General features: G+C 40.9%; 1 protein-coding gene and 2 non-coding genes across 3 annotated transcripts in view; all 3 read left to right on the forward strand.

Annotated features, from left to right (window-relative positions):
• LOC126477096 (fatty-acid amide hydrolase 2-A-like) overlaps positions 1-12,796 on the forward strand; it is a 241,253-nt gene that overhangs the window by 80,378 nt on the left and 148,079 nt on the right. The window lies entirely within an intron of this gene.
• Positions 2,574-2,657, forward strand: Trnas-gga (transfer RNA serine (anticodon GGA)). The gene is given in 2 exon segments: positions 2,574-2,613; positions 2,623-2,657. It is a non-coding gene; the product is annotated as a tRNA-Ser (tRNA).
• LOC126424697 (U6atac minor spliceosomal RNA) lies at positions 6,108-6,212 on the forward strand. Its single transcript, XR_007576203.1, has one exon. It is a non-coding gene; the product is annotated as a U6atac minor spliceosomal RNA (small nuclear RNA).

Genomic DNA, 12,796 nt, shown 5'->3' on the forward strand with positions numbered 1-12,796 from the left:
GGCAGTACAATAATTTTCACGGAAAATCGAGAATATAGAAATACAAGTCACTTAGGAAAGAAATAAATGGGAAATACAGGGAAGCTAAAGTGTAATAGCTGCACGAAAAATGTGAAGAAATCGAAAAAGAAATGATTGTCTCAAGGACTGACTCAGCATGTAGAAGAGTCAAAAATACATTCGGTGAAATTAAAAGGAATGGTGGTAACATTAAAAGTGCTATGGGAATTCCACTATTAAATGCAAGGGAAACAGCGGATAGGTGAAAAGAGTAAATGGAAGGCCTCTGTGAGAGGGAGGAATTGTCTGGTGACGTAATAGAAGAAGAAACAGGAGTTGACAGAGAAGAGATAGGGGATCCAATATTAGAATCAGGAGTTAAAAGAGCTTTGAAAGACTTAAGATCAAATAAGGCAGAAGAGATAGGTAACATTTCATCGGAATTTCTAAAACTGTTGGGTGAAGTACAACAAAACGACTATTCACGCTGGTGTGTAGAATATGGGAGAATGTCGATACACCATCATTTTCTCTGAAAAAAATCACCCGCACAACTCCGAAGACAGCAAGAGCCAGGAAGTGAGAAATTCATTGTAAAATTAGCTTAACTCTTCATGCGTCCAAGTTGGTGACAAGAATAATATACAGAAGAATGGGAAAGAAAATTGAGGATCTGTCAGATGACGATCAATTGGGCACTAGAAAATGTAAAGACAACAAAGAAACAGTTCTGACACTGTGGTTCATAATGGAAACAAGACTGAAGAAAAATCAAGACACGTTCATAGGATTTGTCGACCTTGAAAAAGCATTGGATAATGTAAATTGGTGCAAGAAGTTCGAAATTCAGAAAAAAATAGAGGTAAGGTATGGGGATGACGAGTAATATACAATATGTATAAATACCAAGTGGGAACAATAAGACGGGAAGACCGATATCGAAGTGCTCGGATTAAATGTGTGTAAGACAAGGATGTCTTCTTTCGTCCGTACTGTTCAATCTATACATCCAAACAGCAATGACAGAAATAAAAGAAAGGTTCTAGAGTGGGTTTAAAATTCGAGATAAAATAATAGCAATGATAAGGTCCGCTGATAATAACATTGATGTCCTCAGTGAATGCGAAGAAAAACTAAAAGATCTTTTGAACGAAATGAACTGTCTGATGAGCACAGAATATGGATTGAGAGTAAATCGAAGAAAAAGGAAGGCATGTGAAGTAGCAGAAATGAGAATAGCGAGGAACTTAACATCAGGATTGGTGAACACGAAGCAGATGAAATTAAGGACTCCTGCTACCTAGGCAGCAAAATACGCCACTACGGACGGAGCAAGGAGGACACAAAAAGCAGACATGTACTGGGAAAAAGGGCGTTCCTGGGGAAGAGAAGTCTACTAGTATCAAACACAGGCGTTAACTTGAGGAAGAAATTTCAGAAAATGTACGTTTGGAGCACAGCTTTGTAAGGCAGCGAAACATGGACTGTGGGGAAACCGGAACAGAATTGAAGTATTTGAGAGGTGGTGCTACAGAAGAATGCTGAAAATCCGGTGGACTGATAAGGTAAGGAACGAGCAGGTTTTCCGCTGAATCAGCGAGGGAAAGAATATATGGAAAACACTAACAAGGAGAAGAGACGGGATGGTTGGACATCAGTTAAGACATCAGGGAATAACCTCCATGGTGCTAGAGGGAGCTGTGTAAGTTAAAGACTGCAGAAGAAGACAAAGATTGAAATGCATCCGGCAAATAACTGAGGGTGTAAGTAGCAAGTGCTACTCTGAGATGAAAAGATTGGTACAGGAATTCTTGACGGAATGCATGAGTTAGAAGACTGATGACTTAAACCAAAATTAGCGCTTCCACGGAGGCTTACTAGCAACGTATTTTTTTTCTGCGGATCGTTCGCGACTGGAACAGTAAAGGGAGAACTGACACTTGTACACAAAGTACACTCTGCCAAACATCATAAGATGACTTGATGAGTAAAGATGTAGACAATACATTACGTACCTCCAGTGGTACGCTATATGTAGAGTTGAATAAAATACAGGTGACTATGACTGGCTGGATGGCTTATGGACGGAGGCTTTTTTCTTTTTTTTTTTTTTTTCAAACTGCTTTCAGTGCAGTTTGTTACGTGTTATTCCCACTGATGAGTGTTCCTGTCATTCCAACACAAAAATATTGCACTGGATCATAATATGAAGTATACGTCTGATGCTGTAGAACCTGTTTATCCTGTGACCATCTGAGGCATTCTCTTTTCATCTTCTTTAGGGCCAGCAGCGTAATATATGTCTGATAACGACGTGATTGTTACAGTAGATACACTGGACGTCACATCAATCCAGACGTGAGTACAAGACAGCTACTTTAATTTGAATGACATTCGCATCCATACCTGTTCTCACCAAAATTGTAATTGCAGGTACCTGAAAATGGCGATTAAGCCGAAACAGTCTGCCGTAAATGTAAATAAAGATTACTCATTATAAGCAGCTATTTGGTGTATCTACTGTAACAATTATAAAGGGAAGTTCCTATTGGGACCCTCAACGCTTAGGGCCGGCCGGTGTGGCCGAGCGGTTAAAGGCGCTTCAGTCTGGAACCGCGTGACCGCTGCGGTCGCAGGTTCGAATCCTGCCTCTGGCATGGACGTGTGTGATGTCCTTAGGTTAGTTAGGTTTAATTAGTTCTAAGTTCTAGGCGACTGATGACCTCAGAAGTTAAGTCGCATAGTGCTCAGAGCCATTTGAACCATTTGAACCTCAACGCTTAGGAGGCGACGGACGTGGGCTGTCTGAATTTAGCAGTGGTCGTAGCGTTGGGCGTTTTTATTTCCGGTTGTTATAAAAGATTTTTTTCTACGACACATAGTTTATTTAACAAATTGTGTTTCTCATCACAGTGGCTTAGTATACACCTCTGTATCATCCGTGCAGCCTCCCAACAAGTGAAAAATTTTCTGAAGCGATTGCAAAATACAAGTTAATTAATTGCCAATTAAAGAAGTAAGATACCGAAAGAACGCTATAAAGCTATACTCATTAATTCATCATCAAGTGTCAGCACCTGTATTCGTCAGGATGATAAAAATCTGTTTGGTTTGCATCGAAGAAAGCGCTCTCAGTTAGGAAAAACTGCTCCAACGTCAGTTAGGTCAGATTCCATGGAGAAACCCCCCCCCCCCCCCTCTTGTTAAAGATTTTTAATCTAAATACATACGCCACAAGCCACCGTATGGTGCGTGGTGGAGGGTACCATGTACCACTACTAGTCATTTTCTTTCCTGCTCAACTCGCAAACAGAGCGAGGGAAAGACGACTATCTATATTTCCATCTACGAGCTCTATTTCTCTTACATTATCTTAGTGGTCCTTACGCGAAGTGTATGTTGTGGACAGTAGAACCGCTCTGCAGTCAGCTTCAAATGCTGGTTCTCTAAATTTTATCAATAGTGTTCATCGAAGAGAATATCGCCTTCCCTCCAGAGATTCCCAATTTAGTTGGCTGAAATGGCTCTGAGCACTATGGGACTTAACATCTGTGGTCATCAGTCCCCTCCCAATTTAGTTCCCAAAGCATCTCGTTAATACTTCCGTGTTGCTCGAACCTACCGGTAACAAATCTAGCAGCGCACCTCTGAAATGCTTCAATGTCTTCCCTTAATCTGACGTACTGTGGATCCCAAACACTTGAGCAGTACTCAAGAATACGTCACTCTAGTGTCCTATAAACGGTCTCCTTTACTGATGAACCACACTTTCCCAAAATTCTGCGAATAAACCGAAGTCGACCATTCGCCTTGCCTAACACAATTCTCACATGCTTGTTTCATTTCATATCGCTTTGCAACGTGACGCCCAGATATTTAAATGACATGGCTGAGACACCTACAAACGATTTTTGCATTCTGTGCATGGTATAGAAAACCCCTGCTGTTTTCCTTGCTTCTGCAAAGCGTTCCACGCCATTATCTGAAACACAGTATCTATATCACTGTGACGAATGCTGTAGCATCGAATGTCATATACCCTCATATTGTTTTTGCATAAAACAGTTAACAAATGACTGTCCTGTACATCTGTCAAATATTATCCTTATTGCGTAATAAAATACTGCAAATGGTAGGTCGTATTAGACTGTTTTAGAGAAATGTGCACGGTATTCTACATCTACGTCTACATGATTGATCAGAAAAGTGTGAGCTACCCTTACCTTCTGACCAACCACTTTATCTGTAAGCTGTACTGACACCACCATAGAATTTTTATAGAAGTTAAGTCACACAGGGAGCTGCTGTTTAGATAAAGCAAGTACTTGTACTAAAACCACAAGCTAGCGTCGGTTTGGTCTCAGCGGCATACACACCACACAGTTTGTCGCTATTTGTTCCTTGCAGATGTAGCGTTTGTTGGCTGAAAACAGCATTCTTTGTATGTGGTTTACTGCGCCACTGGCGGGGTGTAATGAAGTCATCATGAGAAATAAAAAGGGATGCCGTTAATTAGTATCTGTTCAAGGCATCCAAGTACACTCTTCTCCTGTACTGGAAAACGTATATAGAACTATCACTACTGTGCGTACGCCTGCCGTCACTCCAACTACATACAAACGTATAGAAAATTATGTACATATGTGCGTGTGTGTCATATGTTCTCCTAAACCACTGGACCAATTTCAACGCAGCTTGGTACACATATTCCTTACTATCAGGCAATATCACTGTGGGGGTAAAAATCACCTACGTGTCATAGTTCAGGAGATACGACATCATAAACACTGCGATGCGTGAAAAATCGCCGCATCATGCATGAAGTCTAAATTTATTACTTCCGTGCTACTAAATTTATTCACAATACATTTCGCGTTATCCACATACACAGCTAAATGCAAATACGAAATTATATCATGGTACCACACATAGTTCAGGTGATAAGACGTCAGAAACCCTGAGACGTGTTAAAAACTGCCGCGTCATGCATAACATTTAAATTTGTTACTTGTTTGCCACTAACTCCATTCCTAACACATTTCTCAGACAGCATCCACATAGGCTGCTGAATGTTCCTATACGTGTTTCTTTGTATGATCGTTTCATAATTTCAAAGGTGTTCTCACGAATACATGGAAATGAAATTTTTTCGATAATACACTAAAAACACAGTTCATTTTTTGTTTTCGTTTCTACTAGAAAATTGGCAAAATAAATACCAGGGCAATGCCTGGTTTCTTAGCTAGTATATTATACAAAAATCATTCACGATATGGCAAAATTTAAAGCGTCTACTCTCTACATCAACTAACGATCAAACTAGTGGTATATAAACCAAATTGTAATCACTCGTTCATGACAAATGACCCATAATGTATCCCAGACCAAACCCGAATCAAAAATGACTTCCTCGGGCGTTAAATTTCAGTATTAAATTTTCGGCAACGTTCGTGTCTTCGTCTACTATTTCCAGCTCGAAAACATGCCAAAAAATGACTTATGAACATCTCTTCATTCGCATATGTGGCCGTGGCGTATTTTGTTTGACAGCTGTTAATAAAGTACTGATTTCTGACACTGAAACTGCAAGCGTATTCAGCCGGGTCGTTACTAACTCCTCCCGATCTTCCCAAGAGGATGGCTGACCCCTCACAGTGTGCCTTTCGGTGCAGATAGGCATCTGGGCTGTTTTGTGGTTAACATTTATGACGTCATAAGATCAACTTGCTCGTGCACGAACTGATTAATTTCTCTGGGTCATTCAGTAGATATAGACGTGACATTTGTACAACTAACACTGAAGTATTAACATCAAAATAAAAAAAACTTTCACTTTTCATCGAATGCCCATCTACGGGCACAGTATCGTGATCCTACACGGCGGTAATCATTTTAGGAGACCAAGTAGCAGTCCGTTGTATCTTCAAAAAGGCACTTTCATTGCAATTTTAGAAGCTATTTCTGTTATTTATTACTTTGTAGCTGACAACCAACATCACTTTCGCGACTTACATGAATTTACAAAAAGGAAAAGGTTCCCCCAGTGGTAAACTACTGTATGCGCATGTTTAATCAATGGTGGATGTCGTGCCCAGCGGCCCAGTCAGGTGTTGTATGAAAGTAAAGACGGTGAACGCTCCCTAGACAAGGATGGAATACATACGATTAAGGCACCGCTCAGATACCAGCGCTTGACCCAGTCAGTAAATACTGGATTATTACTAATCTGAAGGTCTCGGGTTCATTCCCATATGGATGCTATGATTTTTTTAATTATTCATTGCGTCTTTCATCTCTGGCAACGATTTGTTACCGTGAAAAATTCCAAGCTTCATTACGGCAAGAGCTCCATGTTAAACTGGATAAGCTAATTCTAAGATTAGGTCAGCATTATCTGTTAGTCCTCTATGATACTGGTCCCATATGCTTGAGAAATAATCAAACATAAGTCTTTAGTTAGCAGATTACTTTGTAGAAGTTCTCTCTAGATGTTCTTTGAGCATGGCGCTTTACAAACAGGTAATTAGTCACTTTTTCCATACATTCGAAGGTTGCACAGTTTAATCATGAAGTCTCTGTCTCTGTAGTAAGCCCATGTTACTGGAAATGATATGAGGGGTCATTCAAATCTAATTTGCATCCACAAACTGGGCACTATAAAAAAGCACATGACGCTGCATACCAAATGCGTCACGGAAACTTTTACGACAAATGATGCTCTGTTGGCAATGTGAAGTATCGTGCATCCATTTAATATGCGACGCACGTGTTTGAAAATTTGCTAACTCGTTCAACATTTCGATGCGAAATTCATTTCGCATATTATTGTTACGGAGAAACACAGTACCGCGAGCAAACTGCAAAGGCTGCAGAGACATGCATCGGTTCGCACTAGACGATCGAGCTGATTTTCTTATGACGTCATGAACGCTAGCCAATCAGACCCAATGCCGCACTACTCCGAACGGCAGGTCTCGGCTAGTCTCAACTACCGTCAAAGCACCCGTCCACGACCAAACAACTTGTCAAACTTTACTGTGTTTGTCAAATATTTGTCGTTTGACGTGTTTGTCAAATATAGAGCTTGTTAGAAGTTTTTGGGATAAGTTTCCAATAACGACGGATTTGACAAGATGGAAGACAATGTTCGTGCTGATGTTTCACAGCGCATGTTTAGGGAAGATGAGTTTTATTACAATTTATCTCATTGTATCGAGAGTTTCCACAACTATGGAAACTACATTAAGGATAAAAACGAAATATCAGTGGTAGCTACCAAAATGGAAGAGGTGTCGCCTCATTCTTAGCCTTATACTGCGTAGGAAGAAAAACATTATTCTATGCAAAACGTAAAAACGGGAATGAAATAAAATAAAAAAGTGTTCGAAGCTCTCTGGTTCTTCCATGGGAGATGTTTATGTTCCCACGTTGTGGTATTTTAATGAACCGTCTGAGGACCAAGTAGAAGAGAATGAATTTTCGCATACTTGTGTCTTCCTTCTTAATATGATGGCGAAATAACTTAGCTATGTGTCTTCCTTCTCAATGTGATGGCGAAATAACTCAGCTATTAAAGGTTTTACTGTCAATTCGGAGAAAACTGAAGTAATTATCAGGTGCTAAGTGTAATATTTCCTTTACCAGATTTTCACGAGTGTATTTCTCTGCCGGCCGCGGTGGCCGAGCGGTTCTAGTCCGGAACCACAAGGCTGCTGCGGTCGCAGGTTCGAATCCTGCCTCGGGCATGGATGTGTGTGATGTCCTTAGGTTAGTTAGGTTTACTTAGTTCTAAGACTAGGGGACTGATGACCTCAGATGTTAAGTCCCACAGTGCTTAGAGCCATTTGAACCATTTTGTATTTCTCTCTCGGTTTCAACCATTCCCTGGAACAACGGCTTGTTTTCTAAATCTTATTTATTCACAGTGCTGAATGTCAGTGCAAGAATATATCGCGACACGACCAGCGTCTGCTCAAAAGTGAGGTTGAATTGACAAGCTAGTTGGTATACGTACGGGCTTGTTTGACAGATCCGTTGATGGCAAAGAGCGAATTTGACAAACAAATTTGATCATGTACGGGGGCCTTAATATCTGTTGCAACAGATGACGCGTGTGTATTATTATATGCAGGAACGGTTACTTCTTGTCTCTCAAGTGCAACCCTGTGCTCGTAACCCTACTACTACTAAGAGTTAATAGCTCGCACCCAGATTTAATAAAAAATATTGGGTGTGTTGCGACGGTAACTGTCACAATGTGTTTTACGTCAGACACTGGAGCTAAGTGGCCAGTTGGAGGTGGTGTTTGATGGGGAGGAACGCACTTGGCGAAGTTCTATTAAAGTCAAAACGGCGTTCGTTTCCATTGGATATTTTAAGTGCTGCGATTTGAGTCTGACTTTCGACTAACGTAGCTCTAAACTGTTACGCTGTCTTCTTGGATATTTTTGCAGAAGTTGCAAGATATCAGTTCCTATGCGACGTAGTGACTGTTAGCGGTTTACATTCCCCGGTCCATACACGGAATTCTTAATCTTTATGAAAGCAATTGGATTGATGCGTGTCCCTTATCGTTGGTGCTGAAGATGTTATTATTTTAGCCCTGTCTCTCGGGTCAAGCGAGGCTAGCGACATTTATTAAAACCGTTTTATAGTTGTAACAGTGGCGATTATTGATCCGCGCAGGCCGATAAATATTTACTTGGAACTCAGTGGTTCAATATGTTGCACAGTTCGTATCGCGTGGTGAAAATTGATAATAGTCGCTGATATGAGTAAGTCTTCCTGAGACAGAGAGAGAGTGAGAGGCAGGGTGGGGGTGGATGACGGTTAAATCTTCTGCTGGCACATACAGTATTCTCCTCTCGAAAAACATAGAAAGGGAAGATTATTGCATCATGTGGTGGCCAGGAACATTGCACATCATTTCTCCATGTTTTGGTGGCTAAATACTTATAATGATAATATCTTCCACCGATGTTCGAGCAAATAACCTCCGAGTTGAGCACCAGCCCACCATCGTGCGTCAACAATCTGGGCTACAGAGCCAGGTAGCAAACAAAGTAGTGATTTCTGGGAAATATCAGAATAAGACCACCGACGAAGAGCAGGAAACGAAACTTGATTTGCTGCCATTCTGTGGCTCTGTGTCGGGCAAGATAAGCCGCCTGTTGAAAAGACACAAGATCAAATCAATCTTCAGGCCTCCAACGAAAATCCGTCAATTACTGAGACCAGTTAAAGACGCAGTAGGTCACAGAACACCTGGAGTCAACGAAATACCTTGTGTGGCCAGAAGTACATCGGACAAACAGTGCGCACTGTGGAACAACGCAGGAAAGAACATGAGAGGTACTATCGCCTACACTATCCAGAGAAATCTGCGTTAGCTGAGCATGCGTTAGAAAACGGTCAACACATAAAATTTGGCGATACCTCTGTCGTGGCTCGCACTAACGGCTTCTGGGACAGTTTAATAAAGGAAGCTATTGAAATAAAAATTGCCGCAAACACCCTGAATAGAGACGGTGGCTTACAGCTCAGCACTGCGTGGGAACCAGCGCTGTTGAAGAGGGCACATCGAACGCCGACTCAAAACATGTCCATATATGGCAATGTAACGGGCACCAGTGACATCACAGCCGGCAGCTAGCGTATATAAGGGCGCACCAACAACCCACTGGCAGTCATACCACTTGACAATGGCCAAGGAGTGCTTGGCCGAAAGCTCGTGTAGTTTTAAGCAATTGACGCGGTTGGAAACCCGAGAACATTTTATTCAACATTAGATGGGTTTATTACAAAGAATCCTACAGGTAATACACACCATGCCATCAGAATTCCACAAGCAATCACGCAGTATCATTCTGCAATCACTGCTTGACTCGCAAAGTGCACGTTGATCCTTTGTGACCCGATGTAATCTAGAAAATCTCGTATTAGCACAAGCCAAATATCGTCAGACAATGTAACATGAACCAGCCACGATTGAAAAAAGTAAACGAACCGATGAGTCATCCTCTGTTTCCAGCAATACGTAGGGTTATAGTACGACTGACACAAGAAAAGGATCTGATTTGATCCATTAGTAACTGTTCGTGAAAGACTGCGACGACGGACGTTCAATAAGTAATGCACATTTTTTTCTGGTTTTATTCAGGATTCCAGTACGCCGTATTATTCCCCACTCTTTGGGCTACAAAACCCTATTTTTCAACATATTCTCCGTTCAATGCAATGGCCTCACGCCATCTTACTGAGAGGGCCTGTATGCAGTGGTTGGGAAAGAAGTGAGACAGGGTTGTAGCCTTTCCCCGATGTTATTCAATCTGTATAATGAACAAGCAGTAAAGGAAACAAAAGAAAAATTCGGAGTAGGTATTAAAATTCATGGAGAAGAAATAAAATCTTTGAGGTTCGCCGATGACATTGTAATTCTGTCAGAGACAGCAAAGGACCTGGAAGAGCAGTTGAACGGAATGGACAGTGTCTTGAAAGGAGGATATAAGATGAACATCAACAAAAGCAAAACGAGGGTAATGGAATGTAGTCAAATTAAGTCGGGTGATGCTGAGGGACTTAGATTAGGAAATGATATGCGAGAATATTTCATTACGTCCTGCATTAAATTCGTATTTTTTCAACCGAAATTCACCGAAGAAAAAATCTATTGCATTACTTATTGACAGGCCCTTGTAACTTTTCTGCGGCCAGTCACGATTTTCCTTTATTTATATTTTACACGACGCGTTTCTGGGAATTATTCCCATTTTCAAGTTCATTTTTCTCTGTGTATTAAGCCATCTTTTCGTAAAGTTTTCAATGTGTGACGTTATGCATTGTTACTTAGACTTTACTGCAATATGTAAAAACGTACACTTTCTAGTTGATTTTCGGTGTTTGTATGTAGTTAGTGAGGAAATTTGGGAGTATTAGTACTTACAGTTTTCTTATGTCCATTTATGCTGAGTTTCATGCATATTAAACGTCAATTTTCTATGCACGGTATACATCAATAATAACAAACTCACATGAAGAAACAGTTACAAAGACGTTTTCAGATGCAGTCAGCAGATATAACATTATATGTCTTCTACAGATTGTGATATACTTTGGTACAGTCTGGATCACAATTTGCTTGTATCTATTTACGAAGGTGCCTATTTTTATGTTACTATTTTTGTTTAAGTATACAGTCTAAGCACCTTAAGAAATTCACTGGTTCACTTTCAGGTTTAACTTCATATTTTCTTTAATCTGAATATATCTCCAGTCCTTCTAACTGATCTGTTTTACGCCATTTATTTAGTTAGTGGAGTACTTTCACATTTTGTTCTACTTTCCAAATGGGTGTCCTGTATTGTGTAAGTGTGTGGTTGTTGCTGATATGTGGCTGTTGTGTCTGTAGGCTTTTCTTGCTCTGTAAACCTGGTGCTGAAATCTCGGTTTGCCAGTGGCATGTTACTTTGTACATTCCATAGCCTGTACAGAGACAAGAACGCACTTGAAAATGGGAATCATTTCCCAAAACGCGTCGTGTAAAATGTAAATAATAAATCGTGACTACTAGCAGGAAAGTAATTCACAAATAAACCCGTCAACAAAAAGATAATCCTTTGATCATTTGAACTGCATATTTCCTGCTGTTAATCCTGGAGGCTAGGTTTTTGATCTTGATAGCAGCTGTTTAGTTGAATTCCGTTGGCCCTACAAGTATTCTCGAAGCAGAATTGGCACTAAGGACCACGTGCACATTTTAGGTATTCGAGCGAAATATGTAGTATAGGTGTTGATTAGAATTCAACACATCCCTTTACCAGCGCTTCAATTCATGTTCCTATCTCTACTTGGGGGTGGTTTCAGTACATAGCTGAACCCCTGTGGACCAGGAACATCATCCGAAGTGCCATCCGTAGTGGTTTTACGATCATACTGTAACTCACGAGAAACCTATAGTTATGAATATAGTTTTTTTATTTTTTAGACAGTCCATGTAAATCAACGTAATATGAAGGCTTTTCAATTTTTGGCAGTATAGTCTGCATTTGTTTGCACACAGTTTTACGTCTTTCTCTATACCGAGCGACGTGGCGCAATGGTTAGCACACTGGACTCTCATTCTGGGGGACGACGGTTCAAACCCGCGTCCGTTCATCCTGATTTAGATTTTCCCTGATTTCCCTAAATAGCTTCTTGCAAATTCCGCAATTGTTCCTTTCAAAGGGGCACGGGGGCAACTTCTTTCCCTAAACCGATGGGACCTCGCTGTTCGGTCACCCCCCCCCCCCCCCCCCCCCGCCAACCAACCAACCAACGCCTTTCTGTTACGAGATACATTGACGAAAAAAAAATCGCAGCACCAAAAAATAATTTATAATAATTTATATAGAGTAATGATATTTCGGCACTACATTTGTCTAAGTAACATACTTAAGTGATTACCATTTCAAGATCACAGGTTAACGTAAGTGCGAGATAAGCCATTGATAATATGAAATGCTGGTACATTAATAACAGGTGTAACCGCCGGAATGTTGAATGCGAACTTGCAAACGGCATGTGTTGTGTTGAATAAGCGTCAGATGTTGTTTGTCGAATGGAGTTGCCTGCCTGTTGCACTTGACCGGAAAATACACGCCGGTTAGTGCTAATTGTGGATGACGCTGGGGTTGTCCTCCGATGATGTCCTACATATGCTTGATTGGAGACAAATATGGTGATCGAGCAGGCTAAGGCAAAATGTTGAAACTCTTTAGAGCATATTAGGGTACAACAGCGGTATGTGGGCGAGCGTTAT

Source organism: Schistocerca serialis, chromosome 1 (genome assembly GCF_023864345.2).
Source record: "Schistocerca serialis cubense isolate TAMUIC-IGC-003099 chromosome 1, iqSchSeri2.2, whole genome shotgun sequence".
NCBI lineage: Eukaryota > Metazoa > Arthropoda > Insecta > Orthoptera > Acrididae > Schistocerca > Schistocerca serialis.